The sequence below is a fragment of the Salmo salar genome, chromosome ssa17, assembly GCF_905237065.1.
Source record: "Salmo salar chromosome ssa17, Ssal_v3.1, whole genome shotgun sequence".
Lineage (NCBI taxonomy): Eukaryota > Metazoa > Chordata > Actinopteri > Salmoniformes > Salmonidae > Salmo > Salmo salar.
In genome coordinates, this window is record NC_059458.1 from 13,304,744 (window position 1) to 13,319,802 (window position 15,059).

Consider the following 15,059-nt stretch of genomic DNA (forward strand, 5'->3'; position numbering starts at 1 on the left):
ACCACGTAGCTGTCATACCGCTCAGGAAGGAGACGCGTTCTGTCTCCTAGAGATGAACGTACTTTGGTGAGAAAAGTGCAAATCAATACCAGAACAACAGCAAAGGACCTTGTGAAGATGCTGGAGGAAACGGGTACAAAAGTATCTATATCCACAGTAAAACAAGTCCTATATCGACATAACCTGAAAGGCCACTCAGCAAGGAAGAAGCCACTGCTCCAAAACCGTCATAAAAAAGACAGACTACGGTTTGCAAGTGCACATGGTGACAAAGATTGTACTTTTTGGAGAAATATCCTCTGGTCTGATGAAACAAAAATAGAACTGTTTGGCCATAACGACCATTGTTATGTTTGGAGGAAAAAGGGGGAGGCTTGCAAGCCGAAGAACACCATCCCAACCGTGAAGCATGGGGTTGGAAGCATCATGTTGTGAGGGTGCTTTGCTGCAGGAGTGACTATTACACTTCACAAAATAGATGGCATCATAAGGAATGAATATTATGTGGATATATTGAAGCAACATCTCAGTCAGGAAGTTAAAGCTTGGTCGCAAATGGGTCTTCCAAATGGACAATGACCCCAAGCAAAATGGCTTAAGGAAATAAAGTCAATGGAGTGGCCATCACAAAGCCCTGACCTCAATCCTATAGAAAATGTGTGGGCAGAACTGAAAAAGCATGTAGGCCTGCAAGGAAATGCTACCCGAAATGTTTGATACAAGTTAAACAACTTAAAGGCAATGCTACCAAATACTAATTGAGTGTATGTAAACTTCTGACCCACTGGGAATGTGATGAAGGAAATAAAAGATGAAATAAATAATTCTCTCTATTATTATTCTGACATTTCACATTCTTAAAATAAAGTGGTGATCCTAACTGACCTAAGACAGGGAATTTTTACGAGGATTAAATGTCAGAAATTGTGGAAAACTGAGTTTAAATGTATTTGGCTAAGGTGTATGTAAAAATCCGACTTCTACTGTTAACTTCTAGTTAACAGAAGAAAAGAAAGAGAAAATCAGGACAGAAGAAAAAGGATATCAAAGTGAAACAGTTCTCTAAAGACACAGGAGACAATAATACAAGAAACAACACTTCTGTAGCTTGTCAACTATGTCTCTGTCTATCCCTGTTCTCTCCTCTCTGCACAGGCCATACAAACGCTTCACACCGCGTGGCCGCTGCCACTCCAACCTGGTGGTCCCAGCGCGCACGACCCACGTGGAGTTCCAGGTCTCCGGCAGCCTCTGGAACTGCCGGTCTGCAGCCAATAAGGCTGAGTTCATCTCAGCCTATGCTACCCTCCAGTCCCTAGACTTCCTGGCGCTGACGGAAACATGGATTACCACAGATAACACTGCTACTCCTACTGCTCTCTCTTCGTCTGCCCACGTGATCTCGCATACCCCTAGAGCATCAAGCCAGCAGGGTGGTGGCACTGGAATCCTCATCTCTCCCAAGTGGACATTCTCTCTTTCTCCCCTGACCCATCTGTCTATCTCCTCATTTGAATTCCATGCTGTCACAGTTACCAGCCCTTTCAAGCTTAACATCCTTATCATTTATCGCCCTCCAGGTTCCCTTGGAGAGTTCATCAATGAGCTTGACGCCTTGATAAGTTCCTTTCCTGAGGATGGCTCACCTCTCACAGTTCTGGGTGACTTTAACCTCCCCACATCTACCTTTGACTCATTCCTCTCTGCCTCCTTCTTTCCACTCCTCTCCTCTTTTGACCTCACCCCCTCACCTTCCCCCCCTACTCACAAGGCAGGCAATACGCTTGACCTCATCTTTACTAGATGCTGTTCTTCCACTAATCTCATTGCAACTCCCCTCCAAATCTCCGACCACTACCTTGTATCCTTTTCCCTCTTGCTCTCATCCAACACTTCTCACTCTGCCCCTACTCGGATGGTATTGCGCCGTCCCAACCTTCGCTCTCTCTCTCCCGCTACTCTCTCCTCTTCCATCCTATCATCTCTTCCCTCTGCTCAAACCTTCTCCAACCTATCTCCTGATTCTGCCTCCTCAACCCTCCTCTCCTCCCTTTCTGCATCCTTTGATTTTCTCTGTCCCCTATCCTCCAGGCCGGCTCGGTCCTCCCCTCCTGCTCCGTGGCTCGACGACTCACTACGAGCTCACAGAACAGGGCTCCGGGCAGCCGAGCGGAAATGGAGGAAAACTCGCCTCCCTGCGGACCTGGCATCCTTTCACTCACTCCTCTCTACATTCTCCTCTTCTGTCTCTGCTGCTAAAGCCACTTTCTACCACTCTAAATTCCAAGCATCTGCCTCTAACCCTAGGAAGCTCTTTGCTACCTTCTCCTCCCTCCTGAATCCTCCTCCCCCCCCTCCTCCCTCTCTGCGGATGACTTCGTCAACCATTTTGAAAAGAAGGTTGACGATATCCGATCCTCGTTTGCTAAGTCAAACGACACCGCTGGTCCTGCTCACACTTCCCTACCCTGTGCTTTGACCTCTTTCTCCCCTCTCTCTCCAGATGAAATCTCGCGTCTTGTGACGGCCGGCCGCCCAACAACCTGCCCACTTGACCCTATCCCCTCCTCTCTTCTCCAGACCATTTCCGGAGACCTTCTCCCCTTCCTCACCTCGCTCATCAACTCATCCTTGACCGCTGGCTACGTCCCTTCCGTCTTCAAGAGAGCGAGAGTTGCACCCCTTCTGAAAAAACCTACACTCGATCCCTCCGATGTCAACAACTACAGACCAGTATCCCTTCTTTCTTTTCTCTCCAAAACTCTTGAACGTGCCGTCCTTGGCCAGCTCTCCTGCTATCTCTCTCAGAATGACCTTCTTGATCCTAATCAGTCAGGTTTCAAGACTGGGCATTCAACTGAGACTGCTCTTCTCTGTGTCACGGAGGCTCTCCGCACTGCTAAAGCTAACTCTCTCTCCTCTGCTCTCATACTTCTAGACCTATCTGCTGCCTTTGATACTGTGAACCATCAGATCCTCCTCTCCACCCTCTCCGAGTTGGGCATCTCCGGCGCGGCCCACGCTTGGATTGCGTCCTACCTGACAGGTCGCTCCTACCAGGTGGCGTGGCGAGAATCTGTCTCCGCACCATGCACTCTCACCACTGGTGTCCCCCAGGGCTCTGTTCTAGGCCCTCTCCTATTCTCGCTATACACCAAGTCACTTGGCTCTGTCATATCCTCACATGGTCTCTCCTATCATTCTAGGCCCTCTCCTTTCCCCCTTCTGATAACCAGGCGGCGAATCGCATCTCTGCATGTCTGTCAGACATATCAGTGTGGATGACGGATCACCAGCTCAAGCTGAACCTCGGCAAGACGGAGCTGCTCTTCCTCCCGGGGAAGGACTGCCCGTTCCATGATCTCGCCATCACGGTTGACAACTCCCTTGTGTCCTCCTCCCAGAGTGCTAAGAACCTTGGCGTGATCCTGGACAACACCCTGTCGTTCTCCACTAACATCAAGGCGGTGACCCGATCCTGTAGGTTCATGCTCTACAACATTGGCAGAGTACGACCCTGCCTCACACAGGAAGCGGCGCAGGTCCTAATCCAGGCACTTGTCATCTCCCGTCTGGATTACTGCAACTCGCTGTTGGCTGGGCTCCCTGCCTGTGCCATTAAACCCCTACAACTCATCCAGAACGCCGCAGCCCGTCTGGTGTTCAACCTTCCCAAGTTCTCTCACGTCACCCCGCTCCTCCGCTCTCTCCACTGGCTTCCAGTTGAAGCTCGCATCCGCTACAAGACCATGGTGATTGCCTACGGAGCTGTGAAGGGAACGGCACCTCCATACCTTCAGGCTCTGATCAGGCCCTACACCCAAACAAGGGCACTGCGTTCATCCACCACTGGCCTGCTGGCCCCCCTACCTCTGAGGAAGCACAGTTCCCGCTCAGCCCAGTCAAAACTGTTCGCTGCTCTGGCACCCCAATGGTGGAACAAGCTCCCTCACGACGCCAGGACAGCGGAGTCAATCACCACCTTCCGGAGACACCTGAAACCCCACCTCTTTAAGGAATACCTAGGATAGGATAAAGTAATCCTTCTAACCCCCCCCCTTAAAATATTTAGATGCACTATTGTAAAGTGGTTGTTCCACTGGATATCATAAGGTGAATGCACCATTTTGTAAGTCGCTCTGGATAAGAGCGTCTGCTAAATGACTTAAATGTAATAGTAATGTAATACTGTAACGTCACAGTAGTTCTCGGAATGTATAGCGGGTGTAGGGTTGTAGCGGGTGTAGGCTACATTGTAGTGGTTTTAATGAAAAGTATAAATCTAGAGCAGTGGTTCCCAAACTTTCCATAGTCCCGTACCCCTTCAAACATTCAACCTCCAGCTGCATGCCCCCTTTAGCACCAGGGTCAGCACACTCTCAAATGTTGTTTTTTGCCATCATTGTAGCCTTCCACACACACACTATATGATACATTATTAAACATAAGAATGAGTGTGAGGTTTTTGTCACAACCCAGCTCGTGGGAAGTGACAAAGAGCTCTTATAGGAGCAGGGCACAAATAATAATATAAAAATAATCAATATTTTGCTCTTTATTTAACCAACTTACATATAAAACCTTATTTGTTCATCGAAAATTGTGATTAACTCACCACAGGTTAATGAGAAGGTTGTGCTTGAAAGGATGCACATAACTACAATGTTGGGTTGTATTGGAGAGAGTCTCAGTCTTCAGTCATTTTCCACACACAGTCTGTGCCTGTATTTAGTTTTCATGCTAGTGAGTGCCGGGAATCCACTCTCACATAGGTACGTGGTTGCAAAGGACATCAGTGTCTTAACAGCGTGATTTGACAAGGATACTCTGAGCGCAGCCCAATCCAGAAATCTGGCAGTGGCTTCTGAATAAATAAAATTTTCACTGAACTGCTTGTTGCAATTTCGATGAGGCTCCCTTGTTCAGATATCAGTAAGTGGACTGGAGGCAGGGCATGAAAGGGATAACGAATCCAGTTGTTTGTGTCATCCGTTTCTGGAAAGTACCTGTGTAATTGCACTCCCAACTCACTCAGGTGCTTCACTATATCACATTTGACATTGTCTGTAAGCTTGAGTTCATTTGCACACAAAAAAAACATACAATGATGGAAAGACCTGTGTGTTGTCCTTGTTAATGCAGACAGAGAAGAGCTCCAACTTCTTAACCATAGCCTCAATTTTGTCCCGCACATTGAATATACACTGCTCAAAAAAATAAAGGGAACACTTAAACAACACAATGTAACTCCAAGTCAATCACACTTCTGTGAAATCAAACTGTCCACTTAGGAAGCAGCACTGATTGACAATAAATTTCACATGCTGTTGTGCAAATGGAATAGACAACAGGTGGAAATTATAGGCAATTAGCAAGACACCCCCAATAAAGGAGTGGTTCTGCAGGTGGAGACCACAGACCACTTCTCAGTTCCTATGCTTCCTGGCTGATGTTTTGGTCACTTTTGAATGCTGGCGGTGCTTTCACTCTAGTGGTAGCATGAGACGGAGTCTACAACCCACACAAGTGGCTCAGGTAGTGCAGCTCATCCAGGATGGCACATCAATGCGAGCTGTGGCAAGAAGGTTTGCTGTGTCTGTCAACGTAGTGTCCAGAGCATGGAGGCGCTACCAGGAGACAGGCCAGTACATCAGGAGATGTGGAGGAGGCCGTAGGAGGGCAACAACCCAGCAGCAGGACCGCTACCTCCGCCTTTGTGCAAGGAGGAGCAGGAGAAGCACTGCCAGAGCCCTGCAAAATGACCTCCAGCAGGCCACAAATGTGCATGTGTCTGCTCAAACGGTCAGAAACAGACTCCATGAGGGTGGTATGAGGGCCCGACGTCCACAGGTGGGGGTTGTGCTTACAGCCCAACACCGTGCAGGACGTTTGGCATTTGCCAGAGAACACCAAGATTGGCAAATTCGCCACTGGCGCCCTGTGCTCTTCACAGATGAAAGCAGGTTCACACTGAGCACATGTGACAGACGTGACAGAGTCTGGAGACGCCGTGGAGAACGTTCTGCTGCCTGCAACATCCTCCAGCATGACCGGTTTGGCAGTGGGTCAGTCATGGTGTGGGGTGGCATTTCTTTGGGGGGCCGCACAGCCCTCCATGTGCTCGCCAGAGGTAGCCTGACTGCCATTAGGTACCGAGATGAGATCCTCAGACCCCTTGTGAGACCATATGCTGGTGCGGTTGGCCCTGTGTTCCTCCTAATGCAAGACAATGCTAGACCTCATGTGGCTGGAGTGTGTCAGCAGTTCCTGCAAGAGGAAGGCATTGATGCTATGGACTGGCCCGCCCGGTCCCCAGACCTGAATCCAATTGAGCACATCTGGGACATCATGTCTCGCTCCATCCACCAACGCCACGTTGCACCACAGACTGTCCAGGAGTTGGCGGATGCTTTTGTCCAGGTCTGGGAGGAGATCCCTCAGGAGACCATCCGCCACCTCATCAGGAGCATGCCCAGGCATTGTAGGGAGGTCATACAGGCACGTGGAGGCCACACACACTACTGAGCCTCATTTTGACTTGTTTTAAGGACATTACATCAAAGTAGGATCCGCCTGTAGTGTGGTTTTCCACTTTAATTTTGAGTTTGACTCCAAATCCAGACCTCCATGGGTTGATAAATTGGATTTCCATTGATTATTTTTGTGTGATTTTGTTGTCAGCACATTCAACTATGTAAAGAAAAAAGTATTTAATAAGATTATTTCTTTCAGTCAGATCTAGGATGTGTTGTTTAAGTGTTCCCTTTATTTTTTTGAGCAGTATAGTTGCAGAGAGTCCCTGTAATCCTAGATTCAGAACAGTCAGGAGAGAAAAAACATCACCCAGATAGGCCAGTTGTGTGAGAAACTCATCATAATGCAAGCGGTCAGACAAGTGAAGATTATGGTCAGTAAAGAGAACTTTAAGCTCGTCTCTCAATTCAAAAAAACGTGTAAATAATTTGCCCCTTGAAAACCAGCGCACCTCTGTATGTTGTAAAAGCATTACATGGTCGCTGCCCATACCATTGCAAAGTGCAGAATATACACGAGAGTTCAGGGGCCTTGCTATAACAAAGTTAACCATTTTCACTGTAGTGTCCAAAGTGTCTTTCAAGCTGTCAGGCATTCCCTTTGTACCAAGAGCCTCTCGGTGGATGCTGCAGTGTACCCAAGTGGCGTCGGGAGCAACTGCTTGCAAGCACGTTACCACTCCAACGTGAGCAGCAGCTACGTTTGGCTACATAAGGACTGTTAGTGGAATTCCCACGAGAGAGTTACGCTTCATGTGTTTGGATGTTAATTATATAACTAGGCTACCTGTATTTGACATTGTGTTGTTATTTTGCTGAACACTAGATGGTTTAATTTTATTTTTGGCAGTGAAACGTGGCTACTCAGGCAAGAAAAAAACCTCACCCAAATGTATAGCCCCGTTGGAAAATATAAATTGACTATTTTTTTGTGAATCACATTTTTATTTGGCGTAGCCCCGACGGCATTGCGCGTACCCCAGTTTGGGAATACCTGATGTAGAGTAAAGTAGCCTAGTGTTTAATGAGTTAACTGGAAGTGGATTACAAGCCTTGTACAAACCTGATGTGTATAACCACATCATTAGCATTATATGAAGGAGAGGGTAGAGAAAGCAGGCACCCAGTTCTTTCATCATTCATCTCTACTGAGGACAGCTCTGACTCTATTCCACTACGCTTGAAAATAACTCCATGTGTTTCCTTATTGACGTGAACGCTGGTTGTGGCACAGAAACAAAGACCATTGAGGCAAGGGCAGAGACTCACGTCTGTCTTCATATTGTCAATACAGTAACAGGTCCGGGTTTGTTTGTATGAACTAATGAATGATTCTCTGAAGACGCCATCAGATAGGAGGCAGAGAGAGTTGGATTCATAATTCATAACAATCTGCAACTAATTCAGTGATTGTCTCTGCCAATTTTGTTTCAATACCTACCATATTATGATAACCTAAAATTTGATAGGCATAATGGAAATGTAGAGGAGAGGCCAGCGATCATGCAATAATATGTGATATTAAAGTCTATCAATATCTGTGGCTTAGGCTGCCTACTCTTCGGAAACATACTCTTCCGAAGGCTCCATCCCAAATGGCACCCTATTCCCTATAGAGTGCAGTACTTTTAACCAGGAGTGCCATTTGGGAGGCAGCATGAATCTATCAGCGTTAGAAGCAGCTCTTCCAATGGGAATATCCTCTGCTAGGCCTCGTCCTTACTGTTGGAAGTGTCCAAGTTATAGATCCCTGAAGATCACATAGAGTAGATCTGCCAGGAAGCACAAATCAGAATTATGAAACCGCCAAATGCTCTTTTCAAAGTGGCTGCGGATGTTCTGAGGGGAATTTTCGCACGCAAGCGCGTATGTGTGTGAGGGGGTGAGGGTTAGAGTGTGTGTGTGTGTGTGTGTGTGTGTGTGTGTGTGTGGGGGGGGTGAGGGTTAGAGTGTGTGTGTGTGTGTGTGTGTGTGTGTGTGTGTGTGTGTGTGTGTGTGTGTGTGTGTGTGTGTGTGTGTGTGAGAGAGAGAGCGAGAGAGCCTATATGCGTGCAAGTGTGTCTGAACTTTGACATTACTTCAACACTCAAGCCGATGTTTTCTCAGTCCTACTGCTATAACACTTTTAATAGTTCACTAATGAGGAAGATGGAAAATACGGTATAGAATGGCATGCTCTTTGATTCATCTCGTCCTTGGTTAGGGTACAGTAACAGGGTCTGTGTTGATGGAAACCATAAATCAGGTCACACTTTCATTCTCAAGTATTAGTTTTCCACATCAATACTCCGTCATCTCTTCAGAAATGCTGTCACAGGTTCACAGCCACAGAATTATTCTAATTTCTATGGTCTATTTTCTAATTCTACAGTCACAGTGAGTATGCTTTACACACACTGTGCTGATACTTACTCAAAGACATGTTAATCTCCATAAACGTGACAATTGGAGCTCAGATACCCCTTATGTGCAACAGACCCTATCAATCAATATCCATGTTTATTTCATGTGTTGGTCAGATACAACATTGATGTGCAGCGTTGTTGGAATGCGGATCAATGCGGCCAATGTTGTATGGTTGGACGCCAGCACGGTAGACTTCTGTAGTGGTGACCTAGCTCTCACTATCACCGTCACAAGGACATTCATGAATGGCTTAGTACACATAGCAGACCAAAGAGAATGAGGTCATTTGGTTTAAGCTAGTCTCGCGATGCCATCCTTCCAAGTCTCATTGTTGATGAAGCCTGGAAATCAAGACTAAGTATAATTGTGCAGAGTATAGATACTTCTACATACATATTTTATTATTTAGCTGTTTGGCATCTTGCATTGTAAGATGAACCATCCCTATGTGATATTGATCTATTGTTCCAATTTACTTGTATCTATTTTTGCATACATTTTTCCCTCTCTTACAGACCTGTGTTAAACCCTGCTTTTGGCATAACAGCTTTGGAAGAACGTCCATTTGTAATATATTACCTTGAATCCTCATCCCTTCTAACTGCTGCTGCCAGCCCCTCTGGTTTAGATTAAGTGTCAATGCATGCTTTATCAGCCTATCAGAGCTGCCATCATCTCCCCCCTTTCTCGCTCTCTGTCTCTCTCTCTCTCTCTCTCACTCTCACTCTCTCTCTCTCATCCTCTGTCTCTTTCTCTCTCGCTTTCTATCCCTCTCTCTCTCTCAATCTCTCTTTCTCTAGCCATCTCCCTCTATCCCTCTCTCTCTCCCTCTGTATCCCTCTCTCCCTCTATCTCTTTCTTTCTGAGGTAATTCATCTCTCTCTTTCTCTCTCTGTTGGCTGATCACAGTGGACATTGTTTGAAAAGAAGAAACCCCTGTCAGGATGGAAGATGCAACACAGCTGAGCTGAGTGAGTTGCTAATCTTCAACACAGCGTTTCCAAACAATGGGAGACAGAGAATGCCTTGAGGTGAAGTCTGCTGTTTCATTGTTTTGTAGGTCCAATGAAGAGTGAAGGTGAAGTATTTTACTCCCAGCCCACTTAATCAACCTAGCCAGGGTTTACAGACAACACAGCATCTCCAACACCCACCACTGTTATACAGGATGTTGCCATTGCTCTGTAGTTCCTGACCGCATACATATTCCATAACAAAACGGTACATAAACGTTGTCAAGCTACTATTCGTTCTACAGGTAATAAATGCAGTTACCATGGTGGGCTTGTAAAAATGTGATCATAGAAAATGGTTTAAACCCTATATGTTATGCATGAGTGCACACCAGTACTATAAAAAAGAGCTGCATGTACAATAAATCATTGTTGCCCGATTGCTGAGTTTAAAAACAATGAGTTATAAACCATGCCATAAATTACACACAATGCATTTCTCATCCATAACCACCTCCCTGAGATAACCCACAGCATAATCTCTGCTTTTATTAGAGGGATATGGTGGATCTGTCTGGACCTTGGACTATCCCCCTTACTGGCAGACTGTGTCTCTGGATTAGAATTTCCAGCATCTCAATATTGAGCACACATCACAACAGATCATGCATGTCCCCTAAGAGAGAGGGAGAGAGCAAGAAAGAGGAGAGTGAGAGAGAAGGGGGGTGATGAGAGAGGGGGGAGAGAAACAAAGAGAGAAAGGGAGACACAGAGAGAGAGAAATGGAGAGACAGAGAGGTCCCTCTTTACAATCCAGAGCACATCATATTAGATTACATTGGAAATCACACTTCCATTTCAAGGAATTTTTATTCATTAGAATAAACAGAAACGTTCCTAATTTCATCTGCTAGTCCTGCTTGACCTTGTACATTTTGCCGCTCACTACTCAACAAGCAAGGCAATCACTCACTCACTCACTCACTCACTCACTCACTCACTCACTCACTCACTCACTCACTCACTCACTCACAAACCACTTGGATAGCATACTTTCTGTCTATATGTGTTGTACGATCAATATTAAACACTATATGATTTGTAGTTACATGAAAGGTTCTAGTGTATTGGATAAGATATAACCAATATACACACTACAGTAAGTATACAAGCAAAAACTAAAACAGGAAGTACCAGTGACTCGCTCAATACGAAAGTGGTCAGATGACGCAGATGTTAAGCTACAGGACTGTTTTTCTATCACAGACTGGAATATGTTCCGGGATTCTTCCGACGTCATTGAGGAGTACACCACATCAGTCACTGGCTTCATCAATAAGTGCATCGATGACCTCTTCCCCACAGTGACCGTACGTACATACCCCAACCAGAAGCTGCTTTCATTTCAAGGAGCGGGACTCTTTATTATTTATTTTTTTACCTTTATTTAACTAGGCAAGTCAGTTAATAACAAATTCTTATTTACAATGACGGCCTACCCCGGCCAAACCCTAACCCAGAACAATTGTGCGCCACCCTTTGGGACTCACAATCACGGTTGGTTGTGATACAGCCTGGAATCGAACCAGGGTCTGTAGTAATGCCTCTAGCACTGAGATGCAGTGCCTTAGACCGCTGTGCCACTCACTCTAACCCGGACGCTTATAAGAAATCCGACAAACCATCAAACAGGCAAAGCTTCAATACAGGACTAAGATTGAATCCTACTACACCAGCTCCGATGCTCGTCGGATGCGGCAGGGCTTGCAAACTATTACGGACAGAAAAGGAAGCACAGCTGCAAGCTGCCCAGTGACACAAGCCGACCAGACGAACTAAATTACTTCTAAGCACGCTTTGAGGCAAGCAACACTGAAGCATGCATGAGAGCACCAGCTGTTCCGGACGACTGTGTGATCACGCTCTCTATAGCCGATGTGAGTAAGATCTTTAAACAGGTCAACATTCACAAGGCCGCAGGCCAGAATAATTACCAGGACGTGTACCCCGAGCATGCGCTGACCAACTGGCAAGTGTCTTCACTGACATTTTCAACCTCTCCCTGTCTGAGTCTGTAATACCAACATGTTTCAAGCAGACCACCCTGTGCCCAAGAACACCAAGGTAACCTGCCTAAATGACTACTGACCCGTAGCACTCACGTCGGTAGCCATGAAGTGCTTTGTAAGGCTGGTCATGGCTCACATCAACACCATTATCCCAGAAACCCTAGACCCACTCCAATTTGCATACCACCACAACAGATCCACAGATGACACAATCTCTATTGCACTCCACACTGCCCTTACCCACCTGGACAAAAGGAACACCTACGTGAGAATGCTATTCATTAACTACAGCTCAGCGTTCAACACCATAGTGCCCTTAAAGCTTATCACTAAGCTAAGGACCCTGGGACTAAACACCTCCCTCTGCAACTGGATCCTGGACTTCCTGATGGGCTGCCCCCAGGTGGTAAGGGTAGGTAACAACATGGGGACCTGTCATGCCAAATAAAGTCCCCCGGTCAAACAGTGTCACCCTCTACATCACAATGGGATTCGATAAACAATTAGCATCCGTTGCTATATCAACGGTGTGATGACCTAATGATTAGAATTTTGGAGATCCTTACAGTCTAAATTACGTTCTTTTCATCATCGCTATGCAAACAAGGCTGATGTCCGTGACAATTTTGCAGTTTTGTTTAGCTAATAAAATGAAAACATTCATTCTAACCACTTTTTGGTACCTTGTTAACATTACATGAAATCCATGTCTTAAACCTCTTCAGCATCTGATCCCGTTAGCGGGATCAAAATCCAGCAAAAAATCATATCGCCAATTAGCATTAAAAAAATATCATAATTTTTTTTTTTTTTATAGATACACCTCTCCTGAATCGACCCACGTCGTCCGATTTCAAAAAGGTTTTACAGGAAAAGCAAATCATTAGATTATATTAGATGAGTCCATCGTAAAAAGCAGCTTCATAGCCATTTTCCGACCAACCACTTGCATCACATATAATCAATAAACAGCTAAATGCAGCACTAACCTTTTACAAACTTCATCAGATGGCACATTGAGTAATGTGGCATAATCAACTGTAAAATTGTCTAACCAGGAGTGTGACAGAACAGTTGGAAGTGTCCAACTGGAGAAGATCGTTGGCTTCCACCGAGGTAACCCTTATGAAGACATAAAGAGAAAAATGTTAGGAAAACTAAAACTAGCTTCAGGTTATTTTGTGTGCAAATTCAAATAGTTATTATATGAGATTTTTTTATATTTCATCAACCCTAATGGATGATGACCCCAGCTAGGAGCGAAAGAGCAGCAAGGTTTCCCAGGTCTCACCTTCCTTTCATCCTTCTTCCAAACCAAGTAATTCACCCAGATGTCGAAGCACTCGGTCCCCTTCTTGATTCTCCTTCGGTAGCTCTACTTCTGCTTATCCTGCGCCTTGTTGATGTTCAGTCTCACCTTGATTGATAACAGAAATAAATGCAAATATATTTCATAATAGAATGTCCCACATGTATCTCTGTCAGCACGGCCTCCTTCTCCTCAGTGAAAATCACCCTCCTGTGTGGCTGGCCATCCTTCCCCCGTAGGTACATGTGATTGCCTAACAAGTTGGAAGACAAGTCTAAGTAAATTTGCACTGCTGTTTTTCCTCTTTCTCTCGCTCGCCATCCCTCTCCGTCTTTCACTCTCTTCCCACCCCTGTCACTTTCTTCCTCTATGGGTCTCTCTCTGTCACCTAGTTAAGGGCAGTTGGAGTTAACATAATTGTTTACACCTATCCATTTGATTGATCAGGGTTCACTTATAGCTAGATACCTCAATGTGACACATAACTAAATGTATAGCTAGCGAAATGTAGATGACCAAATCAAATTGTATTTGTCACATGCGCCAAATACAACAGTGAAATGCTTACTTCCAAGCCCTTAAACAACAATGCAGTTAAGAAAATAAGAATAACAAATAATTAAAGAGTAAGTAACAATAGCGTGGCTATATACGGGGGGTACCGGTACAGAGTCAATTTCAATGTGCGGGGGCACCGGTGTCGAGGTAATATGTACATGTAGGTAGAGTTATTAAATTGGCTATGCATAGATAAAGAGAGTAGCAGCAGCGTATAGGAGGGGCGGGGCAGTGCAAACAGTCTGGGTAGCCATGTCATTAGATGTTCAGGAGTCTTATGGCTTGGAGGTAGAAGCTGTTTAGAGGAATCTTGGACCTAGACCTGGTAATCTGGGACCGCTTGTCATAAAGCAGCAGAGAGAACAGTCTATGAATAGGCTGGCTGGAGTCTGACAATTTTTAGGGCCTTCCTCTGACACCGCCTGGTATAGAGGTCCTGGATGGAAGGAAGCTTGGCCCCAGTGATGTACGGGGCCGTACGCACTACCCTATGTAATGCCTTGCGGTCGGAGGCTGAGCAGTTGCCATCCCAGGCAGTGATTCAACCAGTCAAGATGCTCTTGTTGGTGCAGCTGTAGAACCTTTTGAGAATCTGAGGATCCATGCCAAATCTTTTCAGTCCCCTGAGGGGAAATAGGTTATGTCGTGCCCTCTTCACGACTGTCTTGGTGTGCTTGGACCATGTTAATTTGTTGGTGATGTGGACGCCAAGGAACTTGAAGCTCTCAACCTGCTTCACTACAGCCCCGTCGATGAGAATGGGGGAGTGATCGGTCCTCCTTTTCCTGTACTCCACAATCATCTCCTTTGCCTTGATCACGTTGAGGGAGAGGTTGTTGTCCTTGCACCACACGGTCAGGTCTCTGACCTCCTCCCTATATGCTGTATCATCGTTGTCGGTGACCAGGCTGTTACGCACGCCTCTTGGAGGAGGGAACGCAACACCCTGCTACACGCACCCTGCTACATGAAAGAGGTATGTGACTGTAGGTGCGGGTAAGGATGACAGAGGCAGAGAATATTACCGTAAACAGGGAATTTATTCTTCCTTCACACAGTAATTTGGGGAAAAGGGGCTGGATGCAACCAAAGCAAGTCAAAGTTAAAGAGCCCACTTCCCTACCTTCCCACTACTTACTTATTCTTAACGCCACCTGGCGCGCTAACCAAAATACAGGGGGTGGTCCGCCCAGGATTACCTAGTGTGCCTAGACAGAGTACATACTACGGG